The 20819-nt window shown below is 43.2% G+C and overlaps 1 protein-coding gene and 1 long non-coding RNA gene across 3 annotated transcripts in view; one reads left to right on the forward strand and one right to left on the reverse strand.

The window, feature by feature from the left end:
- The window catches only part of LOC126175750 (uncharacterized), a 443006-nt gene that overhangs the window by 154215 nt on the left and 267972 nt on the right, over window positions 1-20819 (reverse strand). The gene's annotated exons all lie outside the window — the stretch shown is intronic.
- The window catches only part of LOC126175788 (uncharacterized), a 510800-nt gene that overhangs the window by 108154 nt on the left and 381827 nt on the right, over window positions 1-20819 (forward strand). The gene's annotated exons all lie outside the window — the stretch shown is intronic.

The raw sequence follows: 20819 nt of genomic DNA on the forward strand, positions 1-20819 counted from the left end.
CTCCTTGGACTTTAATTCCTATTCCAAGTTTTCTTTGGTTTCTTTCACTGCTATCTAAGTGTACAGACTGAATAACATTGGGGATAGGCTACAACCCTGTCTCATACCCTTATCAACGACAGCTTCCCTTTTGTGCCCCTCAACTCTTATGACCGCCATCTCATTGCTGTGCAAGTCGTTAATAGCCTTTCGCTCCCTGTACTTTACCCCTGATACCTTTAGAACTTCAAAAAGATTATTCCAGTCAACATTATCAAAGGCCTTCTATAAGTCTACAAATGCTATAAAAGTAGGTTTGCCTTTCCTGAACATATGTTCTAAGATAAGCTGTAGGGTCCGTATTGCCTTAGGTATTCCTACATTATTCCGAACACCAAACTGATCTTCTCCAAGGTTGGCTTCTTCCAGTTTTTCCATTGTTCTCTGAAGAATTCGTGTTAGATTGTACAACCCTGACTTAATAAACTTATAGTTCGGTAATTGTCGCACCTGTCGGCAACAGCTATGTTTGGAATTTGAATTACTACATTGTTCGTGAAGTCTGAGGGTATATCGATTGTCTCATACATCTTGTGTACCAGGTTGAAGGGTTTGTCAACGCTGGGTCCCCAAGGCTATCAGTAGTTGTAACGGAAAGGTACTCCCAGGGTCTTGTTTCGACTTTGGTCTCTCAGTGCTCTGTCATATCCTACTTCCAGTATCATATCTCCCATCTTATCTTCATCTATGTCCTCTTTAATTACTGTACCATTACCATCAAGTTCATCGACCTTGCACAGACTCTGTTCCTTCTTTGCTTAGGACTGGTTTCCATCTGAGCTGCTTCTCTTTTCTCAAAAAGTCTTTTTAAATTTCCTGTAGGCGTTATATGTCTCCCCTCCCCCCCCCCCCCCCAGTGAAATATGCTTCTAAGTCCTTACATTTGTTCCCTAGCCACTCCTGTTTAGCCTTTTTGCATTTCCTGTCAATCTCATTTTAGATGTTTGTATTGTATTCCCTTTCGCCTGCTTCATTTGCTATATTTTTCTGTTTTCTCTTTTCATCAATTAAATTTAATTTTTCCAAAGATTAATATAGGCCTTGTCTTTTTATCTATTTGAGCCTCTGCTACCCACTATTTCACGTCTCAAAGCTTCCATTCGTCTTCTACAGTATTCGTTCCCCCGGTTCTTGTCAAGCATTGCTTAATGTTCCCTCTGAAAGTCTCAGCAACCTCTGGCACTTTCAGCTTATCCAGGTCCCAACTCCTTAAATTTCTAGCTTTTTGCGATTTCTTCAGTTTTAATCTACAGTGGTCAGAGTCCACATATGCCCCTGAAAATGTCTTATAATTTAAAATCTGATTGTGAAATCTCCACTATTATATAATCAATCTGATACCTTCTGGTGTCTCCAGGTCTCTTCCACGTATACAACCTTCTTTCATGATTCTTAAACCAAATGTTAGCCACGATTAAATTGTGCTCTGTGCAAAATTCTACCTGGCGTTTTCCTGTTTCATTCCTTGTTCCCTGTCAATGTTGTTGTTGTTGTGGTCTTCAGTCCTGAGACTGGTTTGATGCAGCTCTCCATGCTACTCTATCCTGTGCAAGCTTCTTCATCTCCCAGTACCTACTGCAGCCTACATCCTTCTGAATCTGCTTAGTGTATTCATCTCTTGGTCTCCCTCTACGATTTTTACCCTCCACGCTGCCCTCCAGTACTAAATTGGTGATCCCTCGATGTCTCAGAACATGTCCTACCAACCGATCCCTTCTTCTAGTCAAGTTGTGACACAAATTCCTCTTCTCCCCAATTCTATTCAATACATAATCATTAGTTATCTGATCCACCCATCTAATATTCATCATTCTTTTGTAGCACCACATTTCGAAAGCTTCTATTCTCTTCTTGTCTAAACTATTTATCGTCCACGTTTCACTTCCATACATGGCTACACTCCATACAAATACTTTCAGAAACGACTTCGTGACGTTTAAATCTATACTCGATGTTAACAAATTTTTCTTCTTCAGAAACGCTTTCCTTGCCATTGCCAGTCTACATTTTATATCCTCTCTACTTCGACCATCATCAGTTATTTTGCTCCCCAAATAGCAAAACTCCTTTACTACTTTAAGTATCTCATTTCCTAATCTAATTCCCTCAGCATCACCCGACTTAATTCGACTACATTCCATTATCCTCGTTTTGCTTTTTTTGATGTTCATCTTATATCCTCCTTTCAAGACACTGTCCATTCCGTTCAACTGCCCTTCCAAGTCCTTTGCTGTCTCTGACAGAATTACAATGTCATCGGCGAACCTCAAGGTTTTTATTTCTTCTCCGTGGATTTTAATACCTACTCCGAATTTTTCTTTTGTTTCATTTATTGCTTGCTCAATATACAGATTGAATAACATCGGGGAGAGGCTACAACCCTGTCTCACTCCTTTCCCAACCACTGCTTCCCTTTCATGCCCCTCGACTCTTATAACTGCCATCTGCTTTCTGTACAAATTGTAAATAGCCTTTCGCTCCCTGTATTTTACCCCTGCCACCTTTCTTTTCCTGCTATCGAATTCCAATTCACTGTCACAATTAAATTTTGCTCAATCTCTTCATAATCTGCGGAGCTAGTTGAGATATAAACTTATACTAGTGTGGCCGTTTGTGATTTTGTGTCTATCTTGGCTACAATAATGCGTTCAGTATGTTCTTCAAAATAGCTTACTCGCATTCCTATTTTTTTATTTATTATTAAACCTACTCTTGCATTACATCTATTGATTTTGTATTTATAATCACGTATTCACCTGACCAGAAGTCCTGTTCCCCCTGCCACCGAACTTCACTAATTCTTACTATACCTAACTTTAACCTTTTCATTCCCTTTTTTAAGTTTTCAAACCTACATGCCCAATCTAACGTTTCACATCCCATTTTTGTTCCTCCCGATTATCCTCCTGAGTAGTCCCACCCAGAGATCCGAATGGCGGACTATTTTACCTCTGGATTATTTTACCCAAGGGGACACCATCATCATTTCACCATGCAGTAGATCTGCATGCCCTTAGGAAAAATTACAGGTGTAGTTTCCCTTTGCTTTCAGCCATTCGGAGTACCAGCACAGTAAGGCCATTTTGGTTGATGAAACTTCCTGGCAGATTAAAACTGTGTGCCCGACCGAGACTCGAACTCGGGACCTTTGCCTTTCGCGGGCAAGTGCTCTACCAACTGAGCTACCGAAGCACGACTCACGCCCGGTACTCACAGCTTTACTTCTGCCAGTACCTCGTCTCCTAATCTGCCAGGAAGTTTCATATCAGCGCACACTCCGCTGCAGAGTGAAAATCTCATTCTGGAAGCATTTTGGTTGATGTTACAAGGCCATATCAGTCAAACATCCAGCCTGTTGTCCCTCAACTTCTGGAAAGGCTGCTATCCTTCTTCAGGACCTACATGTTTGTTTGGCGTCGCAACAGGTACCTCTCTGTTGAGGTTGCACTTACAGTACGGCCATATCTCTCACTGAGGCACGCAGTCCACCTCACTGATGGAAAGGTCCATAATTCATGGAGGGGGGGGGGGGGGGGGGGGGGGCAGGCTACCTATAGAAAAAGAAAACTGTGAAAGGGGATTTTGTTGAAAGCTAATATAATTTTAAGTGTTAAGCAGTCTTTTCTTAAACCATTTGTCTGGAGTGTGGCCTCGTACAGGAGTGAAACATTGATGACAAGTGAAAAGAATAGAAGCTTTTGAAATATGGCACTAGCCCTACGAAGAATATTAAAGATTAGGTGGACTGATCACATAACTAATGATGTGGTACTGAACTGAATTAGGGACGAAAGAAATTTATGAGACAACGTGACTTTTTGCCCGTTTTCCACTGGATTGTTTCTTCGAAGACAGTAAAGAAAGTAGAGAAGTCTGTTGTGGAGAAGGACAGTGTAGTGGTAGTGTGCTCTGTATCATATTCAGAAGGCATAGCGCTTATGAAGTCAAAACCCACAACAACTGTAAGTCGGGGAAAAATGGTAGTAGAGGTTTATAATACTTTGTGTTCGTTGAAAGTCCCACATGAAAGGAACAATGGTGGAGCAGTGGTGTGAGTTCTGTAAGAGCCTTAATGTGTTTAATATCATTAGGGGGCAGCAATGTATCAACATTTACGAGTATATTCTGTGAATTACCATAAAGTGCCTATCAGAAGGTAATGGTTGGTACTATGTATTAAGGTTTCCTCCCTTCCATTACCAGATGGAGCATGGGAAAATAACAGAACAGGAACTTTGAATAAAAACCCCTTCACTCCCAATTTTTTTTTTTTTTGTGTTTTACTAAATTACACGATGCATTTCAGGCTTTGTGGGTCTGTCTTCAAGTGCAAATCGTCTAATACATAATTTACATTTTCTCTTGAGTGAGGTGAAATGCATTTTACTGTTATGAGAAAATTAGATGTTAGGTTTCGTATCTTGTATATCGAGTGGGGACATATGTGAGAAACAGTGAAAAATTTACCGAACAAGCAAGGAAGAACTTTTTAAGCTTTGGGATCAGCATACATTGATTATTTGCACCTTCGTCGCACATAACGTTACTTAAGACGCGCATTATTTTACAACTGTCTGAAAACACTCCACACACAGTTTAACCTGACGTGATCGAAGAGGTAGTTCATCAATTAGTGTCAGAGATTTCGGTTATAAGAAAAAGATATGTACAAGGAATATATTTAAAATAAGTCTTTAAAATTACTAAAATAACTATGACTAGTTCTTCTAACAGATTTAGGGTCTTATAATTGGTTCATTGTGTTTTGATATCAAATTAGTTTTCTGTCTCGTTGTCCACATGTTTGGTTTCTTGCATATTCTGTGCAATAAAAGATTTTTCAGAGTAGTTGAATCTGAAAGCATTAATGTGTTTCTGGAAAAAGGTTTTGAAATTTCTGCCTCTTTTCCATAGACAGTAGGCGGGACAGCTGCGACATGATACACGATGCACTCCACTGCTGTCGAAATTTTGGTTATCTGTTTTTAAGTTGTGGACAACAAAATTGTTACATTGTTTTTTTTCTGAAAAGGTAAAATTTTCTTAGTGATATATGCCCTAGATATGCGATGCTGACAAGTATTTTGTCTTCTTTCTTATTGTACCATTTTGTTGCCATATTTTCGTTTGTTTGCGTGTCCAAACTATCAGTTGCTTTGGCTGTGTAGCCATTTTTATGGGAATATTTTTTATTGTGCTGAGTTCTGTTTCCTTTTAAGTCAACTGAATGTGCTCTATGTAGCATGGACCTAAAGGCAGCTTAGTTGTGTACAGTGGGATGGCATGATGAATTGTCGATCGTTACATCTGTGTATGTGTGTTTTCTGTGTATGATGACCTTATGTTTTTGTTGGATGATGGTGATTGTAATTTCCAGAAAATTTATGCTTTTTTCGTCATATGTTTTAGCGTGAATTTTATGTTTTCATGGAAAGAATTGAATTCTGCAAGCAGTCCCTCGGTCTCTTCTTTTGTGCCAATATATAGTAGCAATGCATCATCAACATAACTCCAGTAATATACTATTTTACTTTTGACCCTACTGGTTTCTTTAAAGAAATTATCTTCTAGATAACTGTTTCCCCAAGAAAGTAGTTAAATCTAATTATGAGAAACCATGCAAAAAACCTTGGCTTACTAAAGGAATAAAAATATCTTTTAACCACAAAAGGGAACTCTATCTAACAACAAGAAAGAGTGATGACCCAGAAACAACAAAATATTATAAAAACTACTGTACTACATTAAGAAAGGTATTTAAAAAGTCCTGAAGCATGTGCATCATGTTTGAGATTAATACCTCTGATAACAAAATCAAAACAATTTGGAATATTATTACAAGGGAGACAGGACAACCAAGAGTACAGGATGATGGTATCACCATCAAAGCGAATGGAAACTTGATGAACAACAAGCTGGAAGTCGAAAACATTTTGAATAATCATTTTTTAAATGTTGTAGAGAAAATAGGGTCTAAATGTGCATTAGAAGAAGCAAGGCAGTTAATGGAAGAGGCCTTACCCACACCATTTGATACAATTGAAATTAAACCCACCTCTCCTTCTGTAATTAGGAAGATAACAAACTCTCTTAAGAATAAAAGGTCACATGGAATTGATGGCATTTCCAGCAGGATAATAAAAGCTTGTTCCCAAGAAATAAGTGGGATTCTTAGCCACATATGTAATAGCTCTCTGAAGCAGGGTATTTTCCCAGATAGACTGAAGTATGCCATTGTTAAGCCACTGCATAAAAAAGGGGATACGACTGATGTCAACAACTACCACCCAATCTCTCTTCTGACTGCCTTATCCAAAATTCTTGAAAAAGTAATGAATTGTAGAGTAGCTTCACACCTTTGTAAAAATAAAGTTTTAACAAAATGTCAGTTTGGTTTCCAGAAGGGTTTCTCAACGGAAAATGCTATATATACTTTCACTAATGAAATATTAAATACTCTGACAACTGGAAGTCACCCGTTGGGATTTTTTTTGATCTATCAAAGGCTTTTGATTATGTAAATCATGGGATACTTCTAGATAAGCTCAAGTACTGTGGTATGAATGGGACGGAGCTCAAATGGTTAAAATCATACTTAATTGGAAGAGTGCAGAAAGTTGAAATAAACAGTTCACATAATATTCAAAAAACTGGTGATTTCTCAAGAATGGGGTGCCGCAAGGTTCGGTCTTGGGTCCTCTGCTGTTCTTAATATACACTCCTGGAAATGGAAAAAAGAACACATTGACACCGGTGTGTCAGACCCACCATACTTGCTCCGGACACTGCGAGAGGGCTGTACAAGCAATGATCACACGCACGGCACAGCGGACACACCAGGAACCGCGGTGTTGGCCGTCGAATGGCGCTAGCTGCGCAGCATTTGTGCACCGCCGCCGTCAGTGTCAGCCAGTTTGCCGTGGCATACGGAGCTCCATCGCAGTCTTTAACACTGGTAGCATGCCGCGACAGCGTGGACGTGAACCGTATGTGCAGTTGACGGACTTTGAGCGAGGGCGTATAGTGGGCATGCGGGAGGCCGGGTGGACGTACCGCCGAATTGCTCAACACGTGGGGCGTGAGGTCTCCACAGTACATCGATGTTGTCGCCAGTGGTCGGCGGAAGGTGCACGTGCCCGTCGACCTGGGACCGGACCGCAGCGACGCACGGATGCACGCCAAGACCGTAGGATCCTACGCAGTGCCGTAGGGGACCGCACCGCCAGTTCCCAGCAAATTAGGGACACTGTTGCTCCTGGGGTATCGGCGAGGACCATTCGCAACCGTCTCCATGAAGCTGGGCTACGGTCCCGCACACCGTTAGGCCGTCTTCCGCTCACGCCCTAACATCGTGCAGCCCGCCTCCAGTGGTGTCGCGACAGGCGTGAATGGAGGGACGAATGGAGACGTGTCGTCTTCAGCGATGAGAGTCGCTTCTGCCTTGGTGCCAATGATGGTCGTATGCGTGTTTGGCGCCGTGCAGGTGAGCGCCACAATCAGGACTGCATACGACCGAGGCACACAGGGCCAACACCTGGCATCATGGTGTGGGGAGCGATCGCCTACACTGGCCGTACACCACTGGTGATCGTCGAGGGGACACTGAATAGTGCACGGTACATCCAAACCGTCATCGAACCCATCGTTCTACCATTCCTAGACCGGCAAGGGAACTTGCTGTTCCAACAGGACAATGCACGTCCGCATGTATCCCGTGCCACCCAACGTGCTCTAGAAGGTGTAAGTCAATTACCCCGGCCAGCAAGATCTCCGGATCTGTCCCCCATTGAGCATGTTTGGGACTGGATGAAGCGTCGTCTCACGCGGTCTGCACGTCCAGCACGAACGCTGGTCCAACTGAGGCGCCAGGTGGAAATGGCATGGCAAGCCGTTCCACAGGACTACATCCAGCATCTCTACGATCGTCTCCATGGGAGAATAGCAGCCTGCATTGCTGCGAAAGGTGGATATACACTGTACTAGTGCCGACATTGTGCATGCTCTGTTGCCTGTGTCTATGTGCCTGTGGTTCTGTCAGTGTGATCATGTGATGTATCTGACCCCAGGAATGTGTCAATAAAGTTTCCCCTTCCTGGGACAATGAATTCACGGTGTTCTTATTTCAATTTCCAGGAGTGTATATTAATGACTTGCCATCCTATATTCACGAAGATGCAAAGCTGGTACTTTTTGCCGATGATACAAGTATAGCTATCACACCCAAGAGACAAGAATTAACTGGTGAAATTGTAAACGAGTTTTTTCAGAAAATCATGAAGTGATTCTCTGCAAATGGGCTCTCATTAAACTTTGACAAAACACAGTATATACAGTTCCACACAGTAAATGGAATGACCCCATTAATAAATATAGACTTTGATCAGAAATCGGTAGCTAAGGTAGAATATTCAAAATTTCTAGTTGTATGCATTGATGAGGGGTTGAACTGGAAAAAACACTGAGGATCTGCTGAAACGTTTGAGTTCAGCTACTTATGCTATTAGGGTCATTGCAAATTTTGGCGATATACATTTGAGTATATTAGCTTACCATGCCTATTTTCATTCTCTGCTTTCGTATGGCATCATATTCTGGGGTAACTCATCATTGAGTAAAAGAGTGTTCATTGCACAAAAGCATGTAATCAGAATAATTTCTGGAGCTCATCCAAGATCATCCTGCAGACACTTATTTAAAGAGCCAGAAATCTTCACTGTAGCCTCACAATATATATATTCACTTATGAAATTTGTTATTAACAATCTGAACGAATTCAAAAGTAATAGCAGTGTACATGGCTACAACACTAGGAGAAAGGCTGATCTTCACTACTCAAGGTTAAATCTACATTTGGCTCAGAAAGGGGTAAATTATGTTGCCACAAAAGCCTTTGGTCACTTACCTAATAGCATCAAAAGTCTGACAGATAGCCATATAGCATTTAAAAGGAAATTAAAAGAATTTCTTAATGGCAACTCCTTCTACTCATTAGGTAAATTTTTGGATATAGTAAGTGGGTAATTTCCCAACCCCACAAAAAAAAATTAAAAATATTGAGTGTCATGTAATATTTTGTCTAATGTAACATCTTGTATAGACACCTTTTATTAACCTGACACGTTCAACATCATTATCAAGTGTCGTTTTCATGATCTATGGAACAAGTACTAATCTAATATAGATAATTGAGAAATAATCTGCCAGAAAACTCGATATCCTACTGCTCACGGTTTACATGCTTCTGTGCTTGTTTTTATGTATGATCTCTATGGGATCTGTCCATACGAGGCTGAGGAATATTAGTAGCTTCTGCCACGAAACCCAGTTCATGAGGTAACCTCAGTAAACTATCCGTTGATGCACAGCGTCATTCTTTGGTTGTGTGCAGTAAAGATTTTTCAGTATTTGCCTTACACTCTCCCACAAGTCAAACAACTTTTAACCATTCACAACGGCTTTCTTTCATCCAATAAAGATTACAAATTAACTTCATATCCAAATAGAAACTAACTGATACACAATTTCCCGGTATACATTCAAGGACTTTGATGTTGATTTTGAAACTTTCTGAGGCTCTTGGAGCAGCCTGGATTCCTTCTTCAAATAATGGCGTAGTACATATAACTTCGTTTCATTGTTCTGTGTATGTAATCATTAGTAATAAAGCAAAATACGTTCTGGATACAAATTGAGCTTGACCTTTTGTTTTCCTACATATAGGAGCATGGGTACCCCCTTTCTGCTCTCCCTTCACCTCTTCTAAGCCATGCCCATCCTCCCTCCCTTCCCTTCCCCTCCCATCCCATCATCTCTTCCCAGTCACAACCTAATATTTTATGGGCCTTAAAATGAAAGTCAGTCACAGCCCAGTATTTCACCAGACATTAAAACGAAACACCCAACCTGTGTATGGCTCTAGAGCGGCCATCTTGGCCATATTCAGAAGTATCCGAACGACCTTCATTATTTATCAAAAATAAGTAAAGATATTGACAATACTGTAGTGACTGACAGTATTTCCGTATCTAAAATGTCTGTATTATTTATGAAAAATATGTTGATGTCAAATATACCTGAATTTCTGCCTTGTCAGTAGATTTCATGTGACGTATGTTCACACAGGATCATTGCTGTGTGAATAACAGTAGATTTAACAGTAACCTATTGGTTTTAAATATAATTTTACCCTATAAGTTGCAGATACATAGAAAAGATGAAAACTGAGAATGTAAACTGTATGTTGTAGATATATTCATTTATTTATTCGTTACTTAGCCTGATTAAATTGGGGCCTGAAGGCCCTCTCTTACACATGACCAAGAAAAAATTATAAACTGAGAGTGTAATCAATGTGTTGAACATGCATTATGAAATTGAATTTGTAATCTGTATGTTATATGTATATGTTACGTCAATGTAATGTTCCATAAAAATGACCCATCTGAATAGCTATTGGCGTTAGCACACTGTTTCTCGGATTCAGCGTGAGCTGTAATTATTACCTGAGCTTTGGAGAGGTTAATCTTAAGGAACCATTGGTTACACCAGGAGGTAAAGTGATTGAGGTGGGTTGGGAGAGATCGTTGGAATTTCTGGAGCATAGGACAGAGGACGAAAGAAGCGTTGTCATCAGCACACTGAAGAAGGTGGACAGGGGGAGGTGGCCTGGGCGTATCAGCAGTGTATCAGGGATAAAGAAGGGGTGACAGAACGGAACCTTGGGCACTCCTGAAGTAGGGTGGAGAGAGAGATAGTTCACATTGCTATTTATATACAAAAAATTGGCGCGGAAACGCAAGCGCAAAGGTAACCGCTAAATGAGCGACCTAAGTCGAGTTACGTGCCCTCTTCGAATATTGCTCCATCTATGGCGTGCAGGCGCATATTTAATGAGATACTACATGCGCGCTCAAGGAGTTAAAGTTCAGATGTCAAAATGAATAAAATGAAATGTAGCTAGACGTGTCATTGGTCATAAAATGTTTTCTTTCTGAAGAAATTGAAGATACCACCAGATCCCACGCCTTATTCAGTTGAAAACCGTCATCAAGATTAATAAGATCTTCCGTTAAACGTATTTCCACCGATTCCTTAATTAATGAAACCCAGAAGCATTTCGTCGAGGTCAAGATACCTGTGGCAGGGTAATCTATGGAATGTCCTGTTGAGGTACAGTGCTTCACTATGACTGACTTACTGGGCTGCGAAATGCGAGTGTGGCGGTCATTTTCAACGCATCTTTCACGCACTGTACGTTCTAGCTTTCCGCATTACCAGATCGTCCTTTGCCGAAGCGAGAAGAGCACACGTTTTTATAGATAGGTGGAAGATTACTTTGACTTGATGATTTCTTAAGATTCTGCTTATTTTCGACGAACTATTACCAACGTACGGGATGAACGCCCTGGACGTGAACCGCTCCTTCTCCATTTGATCGCGTGAATAGTCACGTTTCTTCTTCCTTAAAGCTGTACTCATCTGATGCGATGAATGTCCATTATCTTTGAACACTAATTGTCGGTGTACCAGCTCCTTTGCAAGGCTGTCTCCATCAGACGCAACTTGTGCCCCGTGAACCAACGTTCGAAGGACGTTCATAGTCGGTGATGGGTGGGGCAGCTAGATGCCTGCAAATACAGGTCTGTAAGTGCGGGTTTACGGTAAACGGAATGCCCCAATGATCCACCCCCTCTCTGTCTGCCCAAGACGTCCAGAGATGGCATACGGTCGCCCTTCTCCGCTTACATTGTAAATTTGATATTATAGTAGATAGAATTCAGAATCTGCAAAGAGCGTGACAGTTCTTCTTCAGCGTGCGGCCACACTACAAAAGTATCACCAACATATCTCCAGAAGATTTTTGGTTTAAGTTCTGCCGAATCAAGCGCCCTCTCATCAGATTCTTCCATTAAAAGGTTTGGTACCAGATGGAGAGAGGGCTACCCATGGCAGGGCTGGAATCTACAGAATACCTTGCCATTGTGGCAAAGCGTGCGTTGGTCAAACAATGCGCACAGTGCGTGAAAGATGCGTTGCAGATGATCGGCACACTCGCCTTTTGCAGCCCAGCATGTCAGCCATTGACGAGCGTTATTGTTAAATCTTGCCTAGCCGTCGTCTAATTGTGGGGGTGTCTAGGAAACCTGCTTCTCGGATCGCTAGACAACAATCCAAGTAAATCGTATTAATGGAGTTTCATTACAAAAAGGTAGATGACAATACTTAACTTTGAATATTACGCAGATGTCTCGCAAGCAAAGGGCGACACGCAAAATAAACAAGCTTCTTCAGTATACAGGGTGTTACAAAAAGGTACGGCCAAACTTTCAGGAAACATTCCTCACACACAAATAAAGAAAAGATGTTATGTGGACATGTGTCCGGAAACGCTTAATTTCCATGTTATATCTCATTTTAGTTTCGTCAGTATGTTCTTCCACCTACGCACAATGGAGCACGTTATCATGATTTCATACGGGATACTCTACCTGTGCTGCTAGAACATGTACCTTTACAAGTACGACACAACATGTGGTTCATGCACGATGGAGCTCCAGCACATTTCAGTCCAAGTGTTCGTACGCTTCTCAACAACAGATTCGGTGACCGATGGATTGGTAGAGGCGGACCAATTCCATGGCCTCCACGCTCTCCTGACCTCAACCCTCTTGACTTTCATTTATGGGGGCATTTGAAAGCTCTTGTCTACGCAACCCCGGTACCAAGTGCTCGTATTGTGGACGGCTGTGATACAACACGCCATTCTCCAGGGCTGCATCAGCGCATCAGGGATTCCATGCGACGGAGGACATTTTGAATATTTCCTGTAACAAAGTGTTTGAAGTCACGCTGGTATGTTCTGTTGCTGTGTGTTTCCATTCCATGATTAATGTGATTTGAAGAGAAGTAATAAAATGAGCTCTAACATGGAAAGTAAGCGTTTCCGGACACATGTCCACATAACATATTTTCTTTCTTTGTGTGTGAGGAATGTTTCCTGAAAGTTTGGCCTACCTTTTTGTAACACCCTGTATACAATTTCTAAAACAAGCGAAGTAATAGAGTTGACACTCCAATTCAGGTCGCTAGTCCTGAAGCTTCTCTTCGACTGGGTCGCGACCAGTTGGGCGTGGCGTTTATGTCCTCTTCGCGTAGAGGCCGCTGCTGTCGCGTTGTCGTCCTGAAGAGCGTGCAATTGGCTGACGTTTTCTTCACAGCTCTCTCTGCTCCTCTCTGCTCTCTCTTTCCCGACTGTCGTGCTGGCGCTTGACTTTACGGCGTAACAGTTATCTTCACAGGATATTCCATGGATTACTTTGCCACGGAAATCTCGGCCTCGACGAGATCCTTCTCGGATTCAGTTATTAAGGAATCTGTGGAAATACGTTTAGGGCAAGATCTTATTAACACGTGATGGCGGGTTTCAACAGGATAAGGCGTGGGACGCGGTGATGTCTTTAATTTCTTCAGAAAGAAATCATTTATGGCCCAAGATATGTCTAGCGATATTTAATTTTATTCATTTTGACATCTGAATCTTAACTCCGTGAGTGCACGTTCCGACAGAGAGAACGCATGTAGTATCTCAGTATGCATGCTCCTGCGCGCCACTCCTAGTGGGTGGAGCAATATCCGATGAGGGCGCGTAACTCGAAAGAGGTCGCTCATGCAGCGGCTGTCTTTGAGCAAGCCTCTCCGCGCCAGTTTCTTTGTATAAAGGTAGCGATGTAATACAGCAACCTCCAGAGCAAAACACTCAACTGAAGACGGCTGAATGGTTGTCAGCCAAAATATCTTGGCAAGAAGTCGACGTTACCCGGCTGCAATTCCGAATCTAGGAATACTCTTTACGCTGGAAAAAGTTCAAGAATCGCAGCTTTGTACACTTCTCCATGTCTGTCACAATCGCAGAAACATGGCCTGGATTTATTTGCGTCGTTTTATTCTGGTCAGATTCTTCCGCTCTTTTTCATGGGTTCACAATATAAAATGAGCATCGTAATTTGTCAGGTCGTTAAACACTGTAAAATTGGTGTACAATTTAAATTACAGTTATAATGTCCAGTTCCTTGTAGTCTGTCTGTAGAATGTCATTGATTTTTTGTTTTACATCAGTAAGCTAGAAGCATTCCTGGTTACAAATCTCTACTGTTCGAGACGCTTCTTCCGCTTAGGGACTAATAATCATCTGCTTGTTTTGCAACAAGTAGTTTTTTATGCACTTAGGATTCAGATACAGCTGTCTGCTAAACCATTCCATGCGATCATTTACTTCTGCACAGCTGAAACTCTGAATATTCTTTAGCCGGCCGGAATGGCCGTGCGGTTCTAGGCGCTACAGTCTGGAACTGAGCGACCGCTACGGTCGCAGGTTCGAATCCTGCCTCGGGCATGGATGTGTGTGATGTCCTTAGGTTAGTTAGGTTTAATTAGTTCTAAGTTCTAGGTGACTGATAGCCTCAGACGTTAAGTCGCATAGTGCTCAGAGCCATTTTTGAATATTCTTTTCCATAACTGCAGGGCACGTAGAAAGCAATACTGTATGATTTGTGTGCCTGCGTTTCGTTACACCTGATTGCAGCGAGCATTCAATATCCGCGTGTAGGCCAAACAGTACCTTTACTTGCTTGTTGTATGAATTGTACTTTATATACTACACTCCTGGAAATTGAAATAAGAACACCGTGAATTCATTGTCCCAGGAAGGGGAAACTTTATTGACACGTTCCTGGGGTCAGATACATCACATGATCACACTGACAGAACCACAGGCACATAGACACAGGCAACAGAGCATGCACAATGTCGGCACTAGTACAGTGTATATCCACCTTTTGCAGCAATGCAGGCTGCTATTCTCCCATGGAGACGATCGTAGAGATGCTGGATGTAGTCCTGTGGAACGGCTTGCCATGCCATTTCCACCTGGCGCCTCAGTTGGACCAGCGTTCGTGCTGGACGTGCAGACCGCGTGAGACGACGCTTCATCCAGTCCCAAACATGCTCAATGGGGGACAGATCCGGAGATCTTGCTGGCCAGGGTAGTTGACTTACACCTTCTAGAGCACGTTGGGTGGCACGGGATACATGCGGACGTGCATTGTCCTGTTGGAACAGCAAGTTCCCTTGCCGGTCTAGGAATGGTAGAACGATGGGTTTGATGACGGTTTGGATGTACCGTGCACTATTCAGTGTCCCCTCGACGATCACCAGTGGTGTACGGCCAGTGTAGGAGATCGCTCCCCACACCATGATGCCGGGTGTTGGCCCTGTGTGCCTCGGTCGTATGCAGTCTTGATTGTGGCGCTCACTTGCACGGCGCCAAACACGTATACGACCATCATTGGCACCAAGGCAGAAGCGACTCTCATCGCTGAAGACGACACGTCTCCATTCGTCCCTCCATTCACGCCTGTCGCGACACCACTGGAGGCGGGCTGCACGATGTTGGGGCGTGAGCGGAAGACGGCCTAACGATGTGCGGGACCGTAGCCCAGCTTCATGGTGACGGTTGCGAATGTTCCTCGCCGATACCCCAGGAGCAACAGTGTCCCTAATTTGCTGGGAAGTGGCGGTGCGGTCCCCTACGGCACTGCGTAGGATCCTACGGTCTTGGCGTGCATCCGTGCGTCGCTGCGGTCCGGTCCGAGGTCGACGGGCACGTGCACCTTCCGCCGACCACTGGCGACAACATCGATGTACTGTGGAGACCTCACGCCCCACGTGTTGAGCAATTCGGCGGTACGTCCACCCGGCCTCCCGCATGCCCATTATACGCCCTCGCTCAAAGTCCGTCAACTGCATATACGGTTCACGTCCACGCTGTCGCGGCATGCTACCAGTGTTAAAGACTGCGATGGAGCTCTGTATGCCACGGCAAACTGGCTGACACTGACGGCGGCGGTGCACAAATGCTGCGCAGCTAGCGCCATTCGACGGCCAACACCGCGGTTCCTGGTGTGTCCGCTGTGCCGTGCGCGTGATCATTGCTTGTACAGCCCTCTCGCAGTGTCCGGAGCAAGTATGGTGAGTCTGACACACCGGTGTCAATGTGTTCTTTTTTCCATTTCCAGGAGTGTATTTTTCTTCCTTAAACGTGATACTGTTGATTTGTTTGAATTGTGAACAGTTAGCTAAACGTACATCAACTTCTCCTTAAATTGAAAATAGCACAAACGGCGCGATGCTACTACGTTCTAGGTTCATCAAAAATAGTGAATTTCTGTATTTTCCATGCACAGCATCAACAGCTTCACATGTTTCTCACGTTTTGAGATATTAAATTCTTTTCATTCGTGTTCTTCTGTCCCTCATATAGCCATCCACCCGTGCTCAGAGTAGTGTGTACTGTACATATTAGCAGGTATATTTTTACTGTTTTTCTTAAAAATTTCCATACTTTTCAAATCAGTAGGAAATGAAATGTTTGTAAAGTTTAATGGATCTGAATAAGAAAGATAGACACAGGGCTCACGTCGTCTTCTGCAGGGTGCTAATTGGCTGTAATTGACAACTTGAAGCAATAATTGTTATTCTTTAAATCAACATTTATCATGCCTCATTTCTTTTCAATCACTTTTGGTAATTCCTGTGCGTTCCTACATAAAACCCCTTATTTATTTTGACTTTAATGCGAAATTTCGTAGTTTCTTTTAATAACGAACTCCTCGCCAGACCGTGAAGGCCTAAGGTGTGTCAGATGGCTACCGTATCCTCTGCCTCTGCTCTACGTATGCGGTATACAGAGGCATGTGGTCGGCACATCGCAGTCCCGTCCCTATTCCGACTTACCAGAAAGTGGAGCCGCAACTACTCAGTCAAGTATCTCCTCAGTTGGCAGCACAAGGCTGAGTGCATCTTGTACCAGTCGTACCGCCAAGGAAAAATCCTTGGAATTACGTAGAATCGAACCAAGGTCCTCCACAAGCCAAGTATCTACACTGATCAGCTAGAACATTATGACCACCTACCTGACAACCCGTATGTCCACCTTTGGCGTGGATAACAGGGACGATGCGTCGTGGCATGGAAGCAATGAGACCTTGGTAGGTCGCTGGAGGGAGTTGGCACCACATGTGTAAACACAAGTCACCTAATTCCTAAATTCCGGGGAGGGCGATGAGCTCTGACTTCACGCTCAACAATATCCCAGATGTGTCCGATCAGCCGGCCGCGGTGGTCTAGCGGTTCCGGCGCTGCAGTCCGGAACCGCGGGACTGCTACGGTCGCAGGTTCGAATCCTGCCTCGGGCATGGGTGTGTGTGATGTCCTTAGGTTAGTTAGGTTTAAGTAGTTCTAAGTTCTAGGGGACTTATGACCTAAGATGTTGAGTCCCATAGTGCTCAGAGCCATTTGAACCATTTTTTTGTCCGATCAGGTTCTGATCTGGCGAGTTGGGAGGCCAGCACATCAATTGGAACTCGCCACTGTGTTCCTCGAACCACTCTATCACACTCCTGGCCTTGTGACATGGCGCAACGAATGTACGATACTCCTTGGCCGTCATGGTGCCTTGCATGATCTTTACTGGATGCTCACGTGAACGTTTCCCAAAGCATAATGGAGTCGCCATCAGCTTGTCTCCGTCCTGCAGTACAGATGTCAAGGAGCTGTTCCCCTGGAAGACGACGGATTCGCGCCCTCCCATCGGCATGATGAAGAAGTATCGGGATTCATCAGACCAGTAACGGTCTGCCACTGCGCCAACGTCTAGTGCTGATAGTCATGTGCCCATCTCAGCCGTAGTTGCCGATGTCGTGGTGTTAACATTGGCACATGGATGGGCCGTTGGCTGCGGAGGCCCATCGTTATGAGTGTTCGGTGCACTGTGTGCGGAGACACACTTGCACTCTGCCCAGTGACGTTAGTTCCACCACAGTTCGCCACCTGTCCTGTTATACCAGCCTGCCCAGCCTATGACATCCGACACCTGTAATGAGGGGTGGCTGCCCAATCCCACGACGTCTGGACGTAGTTTCACCTTGATTTCGCTACGTGTTGAAGACACTCACCACAGCACTTCTCGAACATCGTACAAGTCGTGCAGTTTCCGAAATGCTGTTGTCGATCTTCCGGACCATCACAATCTTCCCCTGATCAAACTCAGATAGCTTGCGCGCCTTCTCCATTCTACCCACGAGCAACACTCTCACTGATACTACATGCATCGTGCGTGTGTTTGACTACAGTCATTCCTAGCCAGGTGACGCTGCTATAGCCTGAACAGGTTTATATCGATAATAGATCGCTGGTTCAAAAAATGGTTCAAATGGCTCTGAGCACTATGGGACTCAACTGCTGTGGTCATAAGTCCCCTAGAACTTAGAACTACTTAAACCTAACTAACCTAAGGACAGCACACAACACCCAGCCATCACGAGATCGCTGGTCATAATTTTCTGGCTGACCAGTGTATGATGACCATTCAACTATGAACGTGGATTCTTATAATGATCAACTGGAATTGATAACTTGGGAAGTTTCCAATTTATTTTAAAAGTAGGTCTGTAACATTGGTTGAATATTATTCAGTGTTATCAGAGACTGATGCTATCAGATAATGGCTGAGTCGTCTTCTTGGTGTTCATATACATTTCTATAACCTTTTCTGCCTTGGGAAGTAGGAAATTACAGACAGTTGAGATATTTATCTTAATTGGCTGGTTCAGCTCATACTCTCTGTTGACGAAAAGTGGGAGCTAAGCGGCAAAAAAGTGCTGCGATCCTGAAAACCGTCTTGATTGGCTGTTACGTTAACACATATTCAACTTTTAAAAGTAGTATCCATACAAATCCATTCTAGGCTATATCACTGGTTTTAACACACTTCCTAGGTGTATAGGAATTGTGACTATTTCTAGTAACATTCTGCAGACATGCATTTTGAAGTTGAAGATGGTTATCTAAATGTGCATGAATAATCTCCTGATGACACATGCAACAACATTCGTAACTTGCTACTAGTGCTGCCTTGGTTTTATTATATGTCTTGCCACTTGGTAAGCAAGTACTGATGCGTATACATGTGCAGTCTTCAAATATGTCGTATTTTGCTGAGGCTGTGCTTTCTCATTCGATTCAAGGCTTGCACTTCCAAGGAATAGCTGACGCAGCCTCTGAGCATGTCATATTTCGCTGAGCTCGCTCAGGTGAACGTGCCAGAAACCTTTGCTTTGTCACTTGTGAGGCGTATAACAAATACGTCATAACGAAATTCTGATTGTTTTTGCATTGATTTATGAAAAACGTCAACAGTTTTTTGTTGTAACTACTGGAAATACAAGTAGGACAAATTTCACAGCGTGTAATGACTGTATCGTGAAACTAACGGCTGCTACAGCTATTTGGTGCTTACGTGACGCAGTCGTGACATGCGAGCCGCCCGCTCGGTTATCAAAAGCCATGACGCTCGCCACCTGCGAATGCTCACTGCCACGGACCAGTTACATTACCTGTGCTGTGTGTTAATACAGGAGAGTCAGAGCCACTTTTATGTACGTTTTTAATAACATCGTGTTTACACGAATGGTATGCTGTGAGGAGAGGAAGCAGTCTAAAGACATACTATTGTTCGTGCCTTTGAGAGAAAAGAAAGGCAAACATGGAACATCCTGTGTGTGTTGAGTTCTGCGGTTCTCACATAAGATGTACGTTGCAGGGAGTAGAATCGCGTCTGCCATCAATAGGTTTCGTGTCTTCTTCTCTCCTTGTATCTTACGTGCATGTATCGTTTCCAACGTTATGTTTGGATATTTAATCGACGTTACTGTGTCAAGCAGTACATCCACGAATACTGTGTGGATTGTTACTCCATACTTAAGTGAAAGGAAAATATAACCATTCGTCAAAGTAATTCGGGTCTTTGTTCGTCAATTGTACATAAAATTTCCGATGTATTGTATTACCTGTGCAGTCAATGTGACACGTACATTGTCCTATTCATCTATTACTATTATACTTACAGTATTTCTTTATGCTGTTTACATTGTCTGTTAACACTAAAATGTGAGAAGATATTCTGTAATGTGAACCAACTATCAAATGTCTATGTTTTAGCATGAGGAACATTGTCAAGCAGTTATATTGTAGGTCGTCCAGATTACTTAAACCATTACCATCGCTCATACTTTGAAATGTGACAAAACGTAAAAAGTAAGTGCCTAATTTTGATGTGGAAATGGTTGTAACTTAAATTTTTTTCCTTGAAAAAGGTCAAAATACGAAATATAGCTATCTATTATTTGTGAAGCCTTCAGAGTTGACACATACATTATGTGATCAAAAGTATCCGGACACCTGGCTGAAAATGACTTACAAGTACGTGGTAATGGTGGAATTCCATAGGTAATGCTGGAATTCAATATGGTGTTGGCCCACCCTTAGCCTTGATGACAGCTTTCAAACCTGGAGGCATACGTTCAATCAGGTGCTGGAAGGTTTGTTGGGGAATGGTAGCACATTCTTCACCGAGTGCTGCACTGAGAACAGGAAACGATGTCGGTCGGTGAGGCCTGGCACGAAGTCGGCGTTCCAAAACATCCCAAAGATGTTCTGTAGGATTCAGGTCAGGACTCTTAGCAGGGCAGTCCATTACAGGGCTGTTATAGTCATGTAACCACTCCACCACAGGCCGTGCATTATGAATAGGTGCTCGACAGTGTTGAAAGGTGCAATCGCCATCCCCGAATTGTGTACCGTGATTCGTCACTCCGCACGTTTTTCCACTCTTCAGTCGTCCAATGTTTACGCTCCTTACACCAAGCGGGCGTCGTTTGGCATTT

This window comes from Schistocerca cancellata, chromosome 1 (genome assembly GCF_023864275.1).
Source record: "Schistocerca cancellata isolate TAMUIC-IGC-003103 chromosome 1, iqSchCanc2.1, whole genome shotgun sequence".
In the NCBI taxonomy this organism is placed as follows: Eukaryota; Metazoa; Arthropoda; class Insecta; order Orthoptera; family Acrididae; genus Schistocerca; species Schistocerca cancellata.